Below are 654 nucleotides of genomic sequence, written 5' to 3' on the forward strand. Positions count from 1 at the left end.
AAGAAATGCAGTAGTAGATCAGTAGCTCAATTATAAAAGTCCTGTGGGTTTAGCAGAAGAGTACATGATTGGTTGGGGAACAAAGATTATAATCTAGCAGATCCCAAGATTGTAGGTAAAGGGGACATAAGCTTACTGATAGGTGCTGACTATTATTATGACATTGTACATGCAGGGTATGTCCAAGAAAAGGGAATAATATTGTTACCCACCATATATTGTTATGCCTTAAGTGGTCACTTTAATGCACCTGATGATGGAGCTAATGTGGAGGTAGTAACTATCCTTAAAATAGGAACACACCCAGTAGAGGTGCAGCTCAGTAAAGAAGAGATGGTGAAGAGTTTCCCAGAGATTAAAGATTTAAATGTTTCCTGGGAATTAGATCATGTAGGCATAGCTAGTACCTGAGGAAATAAGTAGTAAATCCAAAGAGATGTTATGTCACTTTCAGGATACAGTAAAATATTCCTCAGAAGAAAATGGGTAAACATTAAATTTACCTTGGAATGACAAAAAACACTTGTTCTCTACTAATTTCAAGTTACCTTTATGGTGCTTGAGAGGGTTGCAAGGGAAATTTATAAAGGATCCTGAATATTGTTCTCATTATTCAAAGGTTATTCAGGATAAGGAATAGAGGGGATTCTTAGA

This window comes from Portunus trituberculatus, chromosome 24 (genome assembly GCF_017591435.1).
Source record: "Portunus trituberculatus isolate SZX2019 chromosome 24, ASM1759143v1, whole genome shotgun sequence".
Classification (NCBI taxonomy): Eukaryota; Metazoa; Arthropoda; class Malacostraca; order Decapoda; family Portunidae; genus Portunus; species Portunus trituberculatus.